The 17,416-nt window shown below is 37.2% G+C and overlaps 1 long non-coding RNA gene across 10 annotated transcripts; it reads right to left on the bottom strand.

Moving 5' to 3' along the window:
- Nucleotides 1–10,862: 10,862 nt before the first annotated feature.
- Nucleotides 10,863–16,267, bottom strand: LOC110909027. 10 transcript variants are annotated; one of them, XR_004878387.1, is made up of 6 exons: nt 15,941–16,267; nt 15,349–15,785; nt 14,151–14,243; nt 13,673–13,796; nt 11,759–13,218; nt 10,863–11,688 (listed from the first exon to the last, which is right to left on the bottom strand). It is a non-coding gene; the product is annotated as an uncharacterized LOC110909027 (long non-coding RNA). The 10 variants fall into 10 exon arrangements; XR_002575069.2 differs by having other exon boundaries at nt 11,759–12,471; nt 12,907–13,218; nt 13,673–14,243; XR_004878383.1 differs by having other exon boundaries at nt 11,759–14,243; nt 15,941–16,028; nt 16,123–16,267.
- Between the last annotated feature and the right edge of the window lie 1,149 nt (nt 16,268–17,416).

Below are 17,416 nucleotides of genomic sequence, written 5' to 3' on the forward strand. Positions count from 1 at the left end.
TGCGTAGACAGTTCTTCGAGTTCTGATGGAGCAAGTCGATAAGGCGCACGAGCTATTGGTGCTGCTCCAGGAGCTAGCTCGCTTTGAAACTCGACTTGTCGATGAGGCGGAAGGCCAGGTAATTCCTCAGGAAATACCTCGGGAAAGTCGCGTACAATAGGAATGTCTTTAATCTTCTTTTCTTCCGCGGATGCATCAGTAACGAGGGCTAGGATAGCGGTGTGGCCCTTTCGTAAACACTTCTGGGCTTTAAGGAAAGAGATGATGCCTACAACAGCACCGTTCTTGTCGCCACGAATCACCAGAGGTTTTTCACCAGAACGAGGAATGCGGACGATTTTCTCCTTGCAAACAATCTCCGCTTGATGTCGAGATAACCAATCCATTCCAATGACAACGTTGAAACTACCCAGAACGATAGGAATAAGATCGATGGAGAAGGTCTGACCAGCTAGGATGAGGTTACAGCCCTTAACTATGTGTGTGGCTTCAAGACTTTTACCGTTTGCTATTTCTACCGTGTGTTTGGTGTTCAAAAGTGTTGGAGTGCGCTTAAGCATTTGGTTAACTTTTAAGGACATGTAGCTAGTATCGGCACCCGAATCAAATAAAACAGTAACAAAGAAATCGTCCAGAAGAAACTTACCCATCACAACGTTGGGGTCGTTCCTTGCTTCTCCCTGACCAATCACGAATACAAGACCCTGGGCGCCATTGCCATTATTGTTACCCCCGTTGTTGCCTCCATTGTTGTTCCCATTATGATTCCCGTTTCTTGGGTTGTTCTGATTCTGGTTTTGGTTCAGCTGGGGGCAGTTCCTTTTAAAGTGGCCTTCAGCGCCACACTGAAAGCATCCTTTATTTCCCTGCTGGGGCTGCTGCTGGTGGTTCTGTGGAGCTTGTTGTTGTTGGCGATTCTGATTCACAGGACGTGGGCTCTTGCAATCTTTGGCTTCGTGACCCAGCTTGTGACATCTCTGACAGCGACCCTTGTTGCACTGGCCGTTGTGGTGCAGATTACATCGATTGCACTTAGGGTGATTTCCCTTGTACCCACCCTGACCTTGATTTCCAGATGACTGCTGACTGGGGCTCCTGTACTCATCTGTCTTTCGCTGCTGAGATTGAGCTGAAGTAGAACCCTTGCCCAGATTTCCATCCCACTTGCGCTTATTGTCGTTGGGAGCATCAGAAGTAGTGGCGCTAATACGTTTGGGCAATTTGTTCTGCTCAACCGCCTGATCAGTGAGACGATGAGCCAACTTGACGATTTGCTGTATAGTGCCAAGGTTAGCTGAGGTTACGTGGCTTTGAATTTCTGGCACCAAGCCCTTAAGGTACAGCTCAATGCGTTTGTAAGGAGGGTCCACCATAGCAGGACACAGGATGGCCAGTTCGTTTGACCTCTTAGTATACGCCTCAATCTCAGACCCCGTCATCTTCAGATTGAAAAATTCTACCTCTAGCTTATGGATGTCGTCACGACTGCAATACTCTTCTCTAATCAGTTCTTTGAAGCCGTTCCATGGGGTGACGTTAGCAACCGCCAACCCAAGCAATTGGACCTGTGCTTTCCACCAGGTTAACGCAGCTCCTTCGAGTGTTCCAGTAGCATACTTCACCTTACGATCTTCCGGGAAATCACACATCTCGAAAACAGACTCGAGCTTCTCGAACCAGTGAAGAAGGCCTACAACACCTTATGTGCCGCTGAAAGTGCTTGGTCGGCAATCCATGAAGGTTTTGAATGTGCACACAGGAGGCTGAGCATGTTGACCTGTGGTGCGAGAATAAATGACAAGGTTAAGCACGAGGGTAGGTTTGCGAAGGTGAGATCTAAACGTCCTAAGATAGGTCGAAGTAGTAGGTTATACCTCCTGCAGGAACAGCTGCGAGTGCCTCAGCAACTCGTTCGTTGATCAGAGCCGTCAACTGGGCTTGAGTAAGGTTGATACGTCCTCTGCGTCCGCTCATGATCTTCATAACGAAGCAATGTAAGTGAGGAAAGTGTCGTGAATGTGCGTAAGTGTGGGACGATAGTATAGCGTAAGCACACAAGGTTCAATAGCAATTGTCACATTATCTAATGCATAGCGAGAACTATCTAACCGACAATATAACATAAATCATACCACTTATGGTGTCGAGTCTTGCACGTGGAGCGAAGCGTCGTTGTGGATCGTTGAGCACTGTACAGGTTATAGTCTGGTTTTATCAAAAAGCTTTTCCCTTTTTAAAACCGAGTTCACTATAAACCAATGGCTCTGATACCAATCTGTCACACCCCCAAAATCCACCATGCGGAGTACCACCGCTTGGAGGCGTGACGTGACCAGGATCGAGCCACCAATCATATTGAACAACGTATTTAAGTAAATAAAACCAACCACAATACAATTGGTGACCAAAAGCCAGTTAACCAAGTTTTAAATTAAACAGCGGAAGCATAATACGTGATACCAAAATATAAGTTAATAGTCCATAAGTTTAAAATCCAAAACGTAGATTTAATAAGTTCATAAGGATTAAGTGTTTATTACGGAACATGACAGTCTGTATCCCACAACGACTCCTTCCTCTCGTGCAAGCTCCAAGCATTTAACGACCTGTAAGGCATGTAACAACGAGTCAACAACAAAGTTGAGTGAGTTCACGTTTAGTTGTTTAGTTTTAAGTTGTTTTCCGAAAACGTGGTTTGTCTTTCGTTGGCGTAATTGCCGTGGGGGTTACCCCTTAGTTGAAAGAAAGTTTTAACCAGTTCATTCTTTATTACCCATACCCTGTTCATGATTAGTGGGGGCTTCCCCATGTGAACCACTAGACCGTATGATATCGACTACTACGCAAGTAAGTTGTGCCCTACATCAGTGTCTATCATCACTGATGGTTTGCCATAGTCCATTAGTACACGCCCGTCCGACTGGCACGGTGTGAGGTTTGTTAAACCTAATAACGCTATTAACTAACGACCCGCTCGCCATTGGCCTCGGCGATTAAGTCGATATAAAATGAGGGACTTATGATAGAGTTTTGTCTAGTAAGTTTTAAAGTTGTTGTCCTACCCAAGGAGGACGAACGTACGTAGTTCTACCCAAGGAGAATACGCAGGAATAATATTGGCATCCTACCCAAGGAGGATGGCCGTACATATCCTACCCAAGGAGGATATGTAGATTCAGTTTTAAATTCTTTAACTCATTCCCAAACCACCGGGAATCCCATGCCTTAGAAAGTGTGTGAACTCATCTCGGTTTGCTCGGTTAGATTCTCAATATAGCTAACAGTCAAGGTCGGTCAATCACGTCCTAGTATGATTTACCAGTTAGTCATTTAGTGGCTTTCAAATAGAACACAAAGTTCCTACACGTATCTATCATACAACATGCATCACTTTAACGGTTTATGCCCATCTAAGTTTCCCATCCATCCCCCACTCAAAATCAAACATACGATAATGCACATAACATATATAACATGTTAGATCATTCACAGATAGCATACTCGACATTTAGACACGCGAGTCACAACTTATGTCATTTCAGCATTTATATTCAAAACCGGCTGTTTTTGGACATTTTAATAAAATAGCTAAATTATTCCAAAAATTCCCAAATTTTTACAGGATGTTTTAAACGTTCCATATTTTATTGTGTAAAAATATCGGGGTCCGGTTCACTACCAATATTTTACAAAAAAAAAAAATCATATTCCGGACTGAACTCAGATTTATGAATTTCTGACCGCAGTCCACGGAACAATTTATTAAAAATTCATCGAGTGTCCGATTTACGAAATTCTAGTGGGGTAATTACACATGCATCGGTTGTCATCTACTGTACAAATTTCATGGTCCGATTCATCACAAAACTCAGGTTATGACCGAAAGTATGACACCCATTTATTGCTGTCAAAATTCAGCTTAAGTTGCTGTTACAAATTAATACTTTAAAAATAGTAAACAATGTCCAAAAATTACGATTCCGGTGCCATTAGAACCGTATTTCATAATAACATATTTTAGATTCAAAATATCGGTTTTTCGTTGAATTTATGCCCTGTTTACAGCCTGTTAAAGGCGGCTGAAAATACACATCAGCAAGCTGTTATCAGTCTAAAGGCTACTAAAACGCACACATATGATTACCATTCATTCTAATAATGATTTACAACAGGTTATAAGTTATTTACAGCAAACTAATACTCATATATTTCAGATTTATCTTGTATTACCATGTTTCATCATTATTTACTCTTTAACCAACAAGTTCATCACTCTAGCAAGACTTTTTAGTTTTGATTTTTAGTGTTCACGATTTATCCGACAAAACGCTTATTAACCACTCTAGACAAGATCAAGAAGAGGTTTAGAGTCACTTACTACTAGCTCGAGGCTAGGGAAGATCAAAGGCGTAAAAGTGGTGGATAAAAGCAAATAAGAAAGGTCCTTCAAGATCCAAAAGCTCCAAGCTTCTTTTTATGAACTTTAACACGCTTGTGTAATTTGTGTTGTAGAAGGAGATGAACTTCTCATTGTTACTAATGAAGATGTAATCGAGTATTTCAAAAGATGAAAACACGTAGAGGACAACTGTAATCGAGATATTTTTACATTATACTTAATAAACTATGTTATTTTATCATATTTTTTTGTCTGACCCATTCTTAGTCGACTCGTATTATTATGACCACATGCAAAAAAGAATTATGTATTCGCTAGTGTTTTTACCCAAAGGAAGCATGTCGTCTTTATGTCTTCTATCAGCTTTACAATGATATAGAGAAAATCTTATTGTTTCGGGCTTTCATAAACACTAGTATGCAATGAGAATAACCCCTTGGAACATCTTTCTGATTACCCTTCTCACAAGAATAGTCTTGTAGAGGTCCATTAAGTCTCTATACCTTGACCACACAGTGAGCAGTCAGTCATATAAAATGACCGAATTGTCTTTCTCGTTAACAGAAATAATAGATGAAGTTAACCCAGTGGACTAAAATGGCAACGGTGAAACATTTTTGGACCCGCATGCGAAAAATGAAACCTTCGGACTAAACTGGCAAAATGGCCAAACCACAGGGACTAAAATGACATTTAACTCGTTTTTAAATTTATAATTTAGCAATTTAGCAATAAGTGACTTTGAAATATTTGAATAGATGATTTGTACTACTATATAACTTTCTTTTTTTAGTTTTAAACATTTCTTTGTGTTGTTATGTTTTACGGTGTAAGCATCAACTCTTAAAACCTTAATCGGTATTAAGTATATTAATTTTGTGATTTGATTGATTTTAAAAGCTAAAGTTATGTTTTTAAAAGCTAAAGTTTGAATACCCATAGAAAGACAATTTAGAAATTGGTTCGAATGAATTATTATGTTAAAACTTTAAGAAGATTATGGTAATTGCTTTCAAGATACCCTAAATGGTTGGAGGGCATCGTTAAATACAATCATGACCATGGAGATTGTGGAGTCTGCATCAACCATACGGGCTGCCTTTTAATTGAAACTAGAATTTTAGTCGCCCCGTGTTGCGGCAGCCACGCTCGGTGAGTTGAAACGTACATCGTCTCGAAATAAAATTTACTTCAAAATATAGTTGATGTAATCGAAATAAAATTTACTTCGAAAAATAGTTGAAACGTACACTATCGCCACCGCTGGCTTCATCCACTCCCCGGTAGCCGTCAACTAACGGTGCCTATATATGTTAACAACCAACAGCTAGCTGCTCATGCCATAGACAATGTCCTGCCGCCGCGATCAGCCGTCCTCCACCACTGTTTGCTACCGTCATCACCTTAAAAATATACAAAAATGTTACAATCGACACTTCGACAGCAACAATGGTTCTGTTTGAGCCTGGAGACCGAGTCTCTCTCTCCCTTCCCACCACCACCACAGTCGCTCTCTCGTCGCTTGCTATGGAACTGAAGGCCACAGTCGCCGTAGTAGCCTTATTTTTGGTCTTTTAGAAGCATCGCCGTGTGAGCAATGGCCAATGATTTAACAGGCGGTGGAGTAGTAGTGTTGTGGCGGTTGTGTTGCAGTGGTGATAGCACATCACATTCTTAAAAAAAAAAAAAAAAGAAAGGAGTCATGGAACGTTAAAATTATTTGATTCATTTGTACTAATCAACATTTGATACCTAAAATATTATTAGAAAAAGTAAATAATGATTATATTACTATAAATTATATTATGGCATAATTAATTGGTTAAAAATGATTCTGTATTGAGAAAAGAAAAAAAAAGAAACAAAAAGTTTTGTTTGGACTCTTCCACCGAGAAATGAGTAAAGTAACAACTATAGGACCAAACAAATAAAGAAAGAAAGAAAAGGATAAGGGCAAAGTATAAATAGCAAACAAATGGAGGAGGTAAAATGAAAATGTCATCGACAATAGTCACCGACTTTATACTTTAAGAGTTATAAGAATATCCGTGCTGAATTTGTTTAAAGAAGAGTTAATAGCCAAAATGGTCCATGAGGTTTGCTCACTTTTGCCACTTTAGTCCAAAATCCAAATTGTTTAAATCTGGGTCCCTAGGGTTTGCATTTTTTTTTTTGCCATTTTAGTCCAAATTTCAAAAAAGTCAAATTTTGTCAAATTTTTTACTGAATTTTGTCTTTATCCCCATTTATCACAAGGGCAAATTTGTCATTCTATATTATTATAAACCAATTTATATTAAAGAAAAAAAACCCTTAAAAGCTTCCTGTTTCGATCAAAACCCTCATTCCCCATCATCTTCTTCCTTCCTCACCTGCTTCCCTTCTCCTACTCGAACCCTAACAATGGATGACGAAGACTGGAACTGGTGCATACGAAGAGAAGGCACAACGTTTGATCCAGAAGTAAAATATGGTACGTATTTCATGTTTTTTCTTTCAAAATTGTTAGGGCAAAGTCAGTTGAATCGATATCTGAAAGTTTTTTTTTTGTCAATATACAGCTAATCGACCTGGATTTTTCACGTTGAGACTTCATCATCGAGGTAATTTCACTGATGAGGATGATTTTGACTACAGTGGGGGTCAAGTAGACCACATTGACAAGGTGGATTCTGACTTCTTATCATTGATGATGTTGAATGATATGCATGTACAGTTAGGTTATTTTGAAGAGGATGTTTTGGTATACCATTTTAGGGTTCCAGGAGAAGATTTAATGTTAGGTTTAAGGCCCTTAGGCAGTAACACTGATTTCATTAGACTGCTTCAATATGTTAAAACAAACAAGGTGCTTGATCTTTATATTCAACATATTAGGAAAATTCCTAAACAGGATGTAGAAAATGATGAAAGAGAACCTGAATATGTTGATTTGAGTGAACAAGATAGTTACGAAGACAGTGGTAAGTATGATGAAGATAAAACTGATGATGAAGATAAAACTGATAGTAGTTATGTAGGGGCTTATGAAGGGAGTACAAGTGAAAGTGAAAAGGCTGAATGTGTGGATACTACCCCTAGGAAACGTGTAAAGTTAGTAGCCATTAAAACTACCCCTAGGAAAGACAGAACTAAGAAGGTTGGTCAGGAAGACAGAGCTGATAATGTGGGTGAGGAAGAGGATGATGATGAAGATTCAGACTACATAGTCGACAAAGATAACTTAGTTGACGATTATAGTGTAGACATGGATGAGTATAAGGTTGCCGTTGATTTTGAGATTGATGAAGAATGCGAAGAAGATAATGATGTTGATTCAGATGACCATGTGGATTTAGATGGTTTTGATAGTGTAACAGATTCAGATGCTGACACTCATCTTCAAAAAGCTTGTAGGAGTGTTAGGAAAAAGAAGAGAAGTTGCAAAACATCAGGTGAAGATCCCTTTTAACTTGGCCAGTCATTTGCTGAAAAGGACGATGTAAAGTTGATTGTCAACAATCATGCGATTGAGACAAGGAGACAACTACACATTACAAGGAATGATAAAACCAGACTTCGGGTAATTTGTATAGGTGGGATTCCAAATGTCACACCCCCAAAATCCACCATGCGGAGTACCACCGCTTGGAGGCGTGACGTGACCAGGATCGAGCCACCAATCATATTGAACAACGTATTTAAGTAAATAAAACCAACCACAATACAATTGGTGACCAAAAGCCAGTTAACCAAGTTTTAAATTAAACAGCGGAAGCATAATACGTGATACCAAAATATAAGTTCATAGTCCATAAGTTTAAAATCCAAAACGTAGATTTAATAAGTTCATAAGGATTAAGTGTTTATTACGGAACATGACAGTCCGTATCCCAAAACGACTCCTTCCTCTCGTGCAAGCTCCAAGCATTTAGCGACCTGTAAGGCATGTAACAACGAGTCAACAACAAAGTTGAGTGAGTTCACGTTTGGTTGTTTAGTTTTAAGTTGTTTTCCGAAAACGTGGTTTGTCTTTCGTTGGCGTAATTGCCGTGGGGGTTACCCCTTAGTTGAAAGAAAGTTTTAACCAGTTCATTCTTTATTACCCATACCCTGTTCATGATTAGTGGGGGCTTCCCCATGTGAACCACTAGACCGTATGATATCGACTACTACGCAAGTAAGTTGTGCCCTACATTAGTGTTTATCGTCACTGATGGTTTGCCATAGTCCATTAGTACACGCCCGTCCGACTGGCACGGTGTGAGGTTTGTTAAACCTAATAGCGCTATTAACTAACGACCCGCTCGCCATTGGCCTCGGCGATTAAGTCGATATAAAATGAGGGACTTATGATAGAGTTTTGTCTAGTAAGTTTTAAAGTTGTTGTCCTACCCAAGGAGGACGAACGTACGTAGTTCTACCCAAGGAGAATACGCAGGAATAATATTGGCATCCTACCCAAGGAGGATGGCCGTACATATCCTACCCAAGGAGGATATGTAGATTCAGTTTTAAATTCTTTAACTCATTCCCAAACCACCGGGAATCCCATGCCTTAGAAAGTGTGTGAACTCACCTCGGTTTGCTCGGTTAGATTCTCAATATAGCTAACAGTCAAGGTCGGTCAATCACGTCCTAGTATGATTTACCAGTTAGTCATTTAGTGGCTTTCAAATAGAACACAAAGTTCCTACACGTATCTATCATACAACATGCATCACTTTAACGGTTTATGCCCATCTAAGTTTCCCATCCATCCCCCACTCAAAATCAAACATATGATAATGCACATAACATATATAACATGTTAGATCATTCACAGATAGCATACTTGACATTTAGACACGCGAGTCACAACTTATGTCATTTCAGCATTTATATTCAAAACCGGCTGTATTCGGACATTTTAATAAAATAGCTAAATTATTCCAAAAATTCCCAAATTTTTACAGGATGTTTTAAACATTCCATATTTTATTGTGTAAAAATATCGGGGTCCGGTTCACTACCAATATTTTACAAAAAAAAATCATATTCCGGACTGAACTCAGATTTATGAATTTCTGACCGCAGTCCACGGAACAATTTATTAAAAATTCATCGAGTGTCCGATTTACGAAATTCCAGTGGGGTAATTACACATGCATCGGTTGTCATCTACTGTACAAATTTCATGGTCCGATTCATCACAAAACTCAGGTTATGACCGAAAGTATGACACCCATTTATTGCTGTCAAAATTCAGCTTAAGTTGCTGTTACAAATTAATACTTTAAAAATAGTAAACGATGTCCAAAAATTACGATTCCGGTGCCATTAGAACCGTATTTCATAATAACATATTTTAGATTCAAAATATTGGTTTTTCGTTGAATTTATGCCCTGTTTACAGCCTGTTAAAGGCGGCTGAAAATACACATCAGCAAGTTGTTATCAGTCTAAAGGCTACTAAAACGCACACATATGATTACCATTCATTCTAATAATGATTTACAACAGGTTATAAGTTATTTACAGCAAACTAATACTCATATATTTCAGATTTATCTTGTATTACCATGTTTCATCATTATTTACTCTTTAACCAACAAGTTCATCACTCTAGCAAGACTTTTTAGTTTTGATTTTTAGTGTTCACGATTTATCCGACAAAACGCTTATTAACCACTCTAGACAAGATCAAGAAGAGGTTTAGAGTCACTTACTACTAGCTCGAGGCTAGGGAAGATCAAAGGCGTAAAAGTGGTGGATAAAAGCAAATAAGAAAGGTCCTTCAAGATCCAAAAGCTCCAAGCTTCTTTTTATGAACTTTAACACTCTTGTATGGTCTTGTAATGGTTGAAGGAGATCAAATGATGGTGATGGTGGGTGTGATGGGTTTCGGCCGAGAATGGGAGCAAGGAGAGGGAAGGAGAAGTGTGTGTTAGTGGGTGTGAGATAATGAGCTCAAGATCACAAGGTTACTACTTATAACCATATTCTTACACTAACCTTTGTATAATATGTCTTTGTAGGGGGGGACAAGATCCAATAAACAAATGAAATAAAATCTATCAAATAGGCCAAGTGTGGGCCGTAAGGTAGGTGTGGGGGGGGGGGGTCTAGCATAGGTTAAACTAAATTAGTTACAATCTAGTCTAATTTCAAGTATTAGTTACATGTCTTAGCTATTAGATATTTTTAGTAGGTGTTATGATGTTCGGGGATCATAACTTGTTCAGAAAAATAAAAACAATTTTTCTTGCATTGTTTTGGTGTTTCGGGTAGTGTCCGGTTGTTCGGTTTGATACCGGTTCGTTAAAGTGCTCAATTAATCCGTAAGGTGTCTTTTATGTATATTTTTGTAACACTTTTAATTTCTAACACTTAGGAAATTATAACGGACTATTTAATGACTTTTCTGCATACTACTAGTATGTTAACAAGCACATGTAAGCATAACACAGATATCAGAAAGCAGTTAAGTAATTTCACACAGTCGTCAAGCACTTTAATTATCAATAATAAATTGTACGGAATACATGGAATTTTGAGGGTTGTCACACCAAAACTGAGTAGTTGTGAAGTAAATGATGAAGGCACCTCCTAACAACTTGCATTTAAGGAGAATTCTAGAAATGCCAAAGAGGCACATGGGCCCACACACGTGGGAACATCAAAGGGTAATTCAGGAAATTCAACTTCTAACCCTAAAAAGAATACACCACCCACTTGCCCTTGGTTATTGTATGTTTCAAAAGTGAAAAAAGCAGGGTCTTGGGTTGTTAAAACCTACCACAATGTGCATGAATGTTTGAACACGAGAGATGTTAAACTTTGTACAGTTTCTTGGATAGCTAAGAAGATTCAACAAACTGTTAAAATCAACCCTGGGATTCCACTAAAAGCTTTACAGGAAGATCTACAAAGGAAGTATCAAGTGGAGGTTACTTTGCATCAAGTTTTTAGGGCTAGGATGAAGGCCACAGAAAGAGTGCAGGGTCATTATAAGGCACAATATGAGAATCTTAGGGATTATGGTGAGGAGCTACTAAGATCTAATCCTGGCAGCACAGTTAAGATTGATGTTGAGCCAAATTGCAATCCTAGCAGTCCAACAAGGCAGTTCAGAACCCTATGATTACTTTCAGCATCTTGTTCATCTTTGCCAGTTTTATTGCATTTTCTTCAACTTTCTTGTTCCTGTTAAACATTACAATTGCATTATCTTCAAGCTTCTTGATGGTGTCCAACAGCCCAGGAATCATCACAGCAGGGTTCTGAATCATCGGCGGCTCAGCCCAAGCAACGAAACCGCAACTTTACCCCTGTATTGAACATCAACAATTTTAGGGTTATGTTTAGATGAAATTGGGGAAAGGAGTTTAATCGACTTACTGGCTTAGGTTTGTTGCAACGATGGAATCGACGACCTGGGTTTTGTGTGGTCCAAGATGTGCGAAGTTGCGTCGGAGCTCCACATGTGCATACCACCATTGTTAGGGTTTGAAGCAGGTGAGGAAGGAAGAAGATGATGGGGAATGAGGGTTTTGGATCGATACAGGGGTTTTAAGGGGGTTTTTTATTTTCTTTAATATAAATTGGTTTATAATAATATAGAATGACAAATTTGCCCTTGTGAGAAATAAGGATAAAGACAAAATTCAGTAAAAAAAATTGACAAAATTTGGCTTTTTTGAAATTTGGACTAAAATGGCAAAAAAAATGCAAACCTCAGGGACCCAGATTTAAAAATTTTGGATTTTGGACTAAAGTGGCAAAAGTGAGCAAAACTCAGGGACCATTTTGGCTATTAACTCTTAAAAGAATCTATATATAGGAATCTAGGTTATCACCCGCGAACTTCGCGGGTCGGAAAATTTAATATACATTATCACAAAGTGTACAAATAATATAAATACCAATAAAGTGACATATATTTATTACATAAATTACTTATTGACAAAGTGAAAATATAGTTAAAATGCATAGAAGGATAAAACATTATATTTTTTTTTTACTTTTATTAAGGATTAAGGTGCCCCCGACAAACAACATTTACTGTTTCTCTAACCCATGTAGAACTTCTGGCTAACGGCCATCACTTAGATCTGCAAAATAAAAGATAAACATCAAATAACATCACAAAGTAACTAACCTCCCGATGAAAGATATGTTCATAATCCAATCTAAACCTTAAACCTAAACATCACAAAAGTTTAAAGATACTAACAACATTTAGTTAGTTCACTACACAACTCCCTACACCACATAAGTCATCATTACACCTTGTAATTAAAAAATAAGATTTCTATATCTAAATATTATTTATTATACACAAATTCTTTCAAATTAATAACATTTGTGTTAGATTAGCGGCTTATCCAAATCATTGTAGCAATTAAAAAAAACTATTGTTTATCATAAAAAAAAACAATATTGTAAAAGTAAGTGTGTAGATTAAAGGTTTAAATGCATCTCCTCTGCAATTACTAAAGATCATTATGTTTGACAGAACACAAACATATACAAAATATGCAAGGTACCTAGACGAAGGTTGGTTTAGTGGCTCTTGTTGAACCTTAGACCATTGCCTCACATGGGTCAAACGGGTATCCATTTTTCCCATTTTTCAGTACCGGTACCGGTATTTACGGGCAAAACACCGGTAAATACCGCTACCATACCGGTGCCGATACTGTCGGTACCGAACGGGTACCATGCTCATCCCTAATTTAGTGTCTGCATCTCTAAGTGATCTTGCTCTTGGAAGAGCAATTAATGTTTTTACGTCTATCCATTATCTCCAAATCAGTTAAGCTTTATTAACAATAAAGCCACCCACGATCACTTGTATCCTGAAAATGAGTGAAAAAATAAAGCATGCTTCTAAATATATCAAAAATCAATAAATGTGAATAAAAACTAAGTGGAAATATTGCATAGTTTTTTTCTTTATTATTTAGCACCCAAAATGGGAAGATAAGAACACAAAAGCAGCTGCTCCTATAACATTAGCATCACAGCAAAAAAAACATATAATATATTTCAGTTTTCACCATTACACATGAAAGCTAAAAAATTTAAAATACCACATGAACATACCCGTGCCTAGCCAAATACAATTATAGCAATAAAACCCATAAAATCTACAACAATAAGCAATCCAGAAACCCTCGGTGTAACCACGCACCCTCTCTTCATTCCAGCCTAACAAATTAATCTCCTTAATCTACTTCAAATTTAGTATAACTCTATAAAATATATGCTTTCATCAAATATAAAAGCAGGCAGTCAGTTAGTAACACATACCCGATGCCGAAACAAAACTCACGAAGCCAAAACTGCACCATCATGTCCATCGATCTGATCATCAACTACTTTAGCAAGCTTCTTTTTAAACTTCTCAATCTCATTTAAATATATGGAAATAAAACTGCAGTTTGAGCATATCATTATAAAGAAAGGTATTTTCAAAGTAAATATCAAGTTATATCAAGTTATGACAGAACGCAAACTTTCAGTTGACAAAGACCGCACCAAAAGCATTTCTTAAGAGCAACTATTAAAAGCTACTTATGCAGTTGTATACAGAGATCATTGCAGTTCAAATTAGAATAAGAACCACAAAATTGAATTTTATTCATCAAAAGTACATCTGATATAGCAGCAACCAGTCCGGAAGTTAACCCATTTTACAATGGATATAACCCAATTTTATTAAGGATAACACTAATCATATGATTCAGGATATAGCTTAATCATATGATTAAAGAGACTTGTTATGTACTTGATAACCAATATATCGATAGCATATCCCGAGGAATCAACGAATACAATGTTCATCACCCGAATGTTGATGTCTTTTAAAACACATGCAAACCTGCAATATAGCATTTATAGTTGGTCAAATTTCAAAGATGTTAAAAAATTGGCAAATCCTTTTGAAAATAAGCTTGGTTTAAAAAAGCGTGTGATGTGCTCCAAAGTAAGGATGAGCATTTGCCATTTGGTACCGGGTATCAATACCGAATTTAATGGACCAACATCATTTGGTAATGATCTGGTACCCACTTTTTGGAGTTTTCGGTATTGGTACTTTTGGTCCGGTACGGTACCGGAAATACCGATTTTTGCCTTCAAATACCGGTATCGTATCGGTCCCGTACCAATACCCACTTTTGTCGATTTTCAATACCGGTATTTTAGGCACCGATCCGCTACCAGTACCATGCTCATCCCTACTCATGAATATATAGTTAATCACAACCATATATTGGTTGATAAAGACCCAGTTTTTGAAGATATTAACTATAAAGTAAGTTTGATTAATTAAAAAAGTTAAATAACTATTAATACAATAATTTTCGTAATTAAGTTTCACACACTAATTACTTATAAAACCACAAAATGTGTTCCGGGTCAATTCAACTGTACCAAAATTCTCATTTTGACCTGTTATCTAAAGCACAAAAAGCAGCTGACCCACCCACCTCTATGAAGAACCGTACTTTTATCCGAGGCAGCCACAATTTAGACTTAAGGAACCATATGAGGAAAAAGAGTGGTATTTCAGGAATATTAATTTAAACTTAAACGTTAAAACCATATAGGACAAAATAGACAGATGAATCGACTTACTTCTATCGGAGGTAAAGTCTATATATTGTTTAAAAACCGTTTTTTAAATAAAACCTATGATGTAATGGTTATTAAGATGCAAAACCTGGAGTCAAAGTCTATATTACTACTATATATTGTTGTTTAATATGAAAGATCAAATTTGGATATTATATTATATTTATATAAAAAGCAATGTAGAATGTTGTAAGCATTTAAATACATTTTTGGGCGACTTTTAACCCGTTTAACACGTTTCATTGTTTGCTAAGTTTTGCATATGGTGAAATATGCAATCATTAATATGGTAAAATATTAATATGGTAAAATACAACCAGAAAAGCAACCCAGAAGACCATTTATCTTACCTGTGTCGCTGGAACGGTGGAACCTACCATCGAAACCCTAGCTTCTGGCCGAAATATCAAAGATTCTGAGCGGAACCCTAATTCAGCCACTGTTGTCGCCATCGTTCATCTTCAGCCATTATCATCATCATCAATATTGTATCTTCTTCATCTATGTTTATCTTTTTACCATCATGTACATTCTCTTCTCTTTAAAGGAGACATAAAAACATAAAAAGAGAAAAAACACGCACTTGTTCTTCTCTTTAAACACTATTAAAATCAATGGCAAAGACATAAATACAAATGAGGCTGGCTTACCACACAGTTGCTAACTTTTTTTCAGGATTCAAGGAATGGCAATCTTCCAACAAAATCCGGTGAAGAATAATACCTCAACATAAGCATCCTCGCAATGAAGGATATAAACATCATAGATACATGTAACAATGAAGAAGCTGGAAGCATAAAAAAACAATTTTATAAGCAATCGGCATAAACAATTTTATATCTATTCAAATTGATATCATCAACGTCATATATACACGTAACAATTAATAAGCCAGAATCAATTAACCGATAAATCAAAACAGTAACAAAATAACCGCCTCACCTCAACAACACGATCACAAACTATGCGATAAAAATCTTTCCGACACCGATCGAAAAGCTCGTTAAGATAATTTCTCAAATCAAGAGCCCTGCAACGATGGAAAGGAGTTTAATCGACTTACTGGGGAAAGGAGTTTAATCGACTTACTGGCTTAGGTTTGTTGCAACGATGGAATCGACGACCTGGGTTTTGTGTGGTCCAAGATGTGCGAAGCTGCGTCGGAGCTCCACATGTGCATACCACCATTGTTAGGGTTTGAAGCAGGTGAGGAAGGAAGAAGATGATGGGGAATGAGGGTTTTGGATCGATACAGGGGTTTTAAGGGGGTTTTTTTTATTTTCTTTAATATAAATTGGTTTATAATAATATAGAATGACAAATTTGCCCTTGTAAGAAATAAGGGTAAAGACAAAATTCAGTAAAAAAATTGACAAAATTTGACTTTTTTGAAATTTGGACTAAAATGGCAAAAAAATGCAAAGCTCAGGGACCCAGATTTAAAAAATTTGGATTTTGGACTAAAGTGGCAAAGTGAGCAAACCTCAGGGACCATTTTGGCTATTAACTCTTAAAAGAATCTATATATAGGAAATAATAACTCTTTAGGTCAACTTTCAAGGTCAAACTGAAACAACAGTTGAACAAATACAAAATAGAAAGATACATAAATTTATTAATACATACTATTTAAATAATAAGCTGCCAAAAAAATTCTTCATTCATACCTAGTTCTGCAGTTGTTGCCCTCATGGTTTCCAGCCACCACTTTTCTTTGAACCATATAATTTGAAGTCAAAATCGAAAGTATATTGCTCCAAAAAAATACATGTTATACCACTTTAACATTTGGAGTTTATTAAAATCAAGATTTAATCTAAATTTTACTAAAAGTGTTCTGATCATAATTCTGCTGGTTAATCGGTTGAATGTTGGGGAGCAAAGACTTTACTAAATAAGCAAGCTGGTCAAAAAGATGAATAAACACGTCAGGCCTTGTTGCATTTTTCTCAACTAGGTCAAGTCGTGTCCATTCTGAGTCCGCGTACTAGTTTACTAATTTATAATTTCTGATGGGTTCACTTTGTTTAGTCTACTGGTCCAATATTCCAAGTCACTCTTTGGAAGTATCAAGTTACAGTTCAGTTGTAAAGCCCCTTAATGGTTTTGAAATGGTCCTTGGTTGGTTTAGTTAACTTATAAAAAGTATGTCAGCTATATGTGAGTTTGCTAAATTGTTTTCCTAAGAACCAACCACAATAATAATAAAAGTAGTAATATTATTACCAAATGTATTTTTAGGGATAAAAAACAGGGGGGGGGGGGGGGGGGATTGGGATTCCTTTCTTGGTGTAATCTGTTTTCATTAATTTCCCTATGTAATTTTACCCTTCAGTAACCATACTGAATTACCGGATTCAAATGCGGATCATGCAAATCTGATAAGCATCAATTCACAATTTCAAGCTTTTTTATAGT

Source organism: Helianthus annuus, chromosome 14 (assembly GCF_002127325.2).
Source record: "Helianthus annuus cultivar XRQ/B chromosome 14, HanXRQr2.0-SUNRISE, whole genome shotgun sequence".
Taxonomy (NCBI): Eukaryota; Viridiplantae; Streptophyta; class Magnoliopsida; order Asterales; family Asteraceae; genus Helianthus; species Helianthus annuus.